Below are 462 nucleotides of genomic sequence, written 5' to 3'. Positions count from 1 at the left end.
ACATGGTGTGGCACTTGTCACATGGTGTGACAGCTGGCAGCAGGGGGCAGCAGCGAGCTTCCAGGCAGCTTGGCAGGGTGCAGCTTTCCAGATCCAAATGAGCTAAACTGTGGCACCTGAGGTGCCTGGGCCAGGGGACAAAGCAGGCCTCAGGACATGTCCAGGCCATGTGACCGAAGCGGGGGAGGCGGGAAGTGGATAGCAGGGCGGGGGTGGGAGGTGAATAGCCCGTGGCCGCCTTCTGGAGTCTAGGCACCAGAACCTAATAAGGGACATTTGTTCAGGAGAAACCTGAGCTGCTTGCTCGGTGGAATTCAGGCGGGAGACAGGGGCCAGCAGACAGGGCTTCCTGGCCCCCTTTCCCTGGATATAGTCACTCCAGCTCAGAGAATTCCAGGGCTATAAAAGCTGGGGTTCTTCTTACCAGCCTCCCGCTGCCCCCACAAACACGCCAGGCTTGGC

The sequence above is a fragment of the Plecotus auritus genome (genome assembly GCF_963455305.1).
Source record: "Plecotus auritus genome assembly, chromosome: 6".
NCBI lineage: Eukaryota > Metazoa > Chordata > Mammalia > Chiroptera > Vespertilionidae > Plecotus > Plecotus auritus.
Note: the sequence above shows the minus strand (reverse complement) of the source record.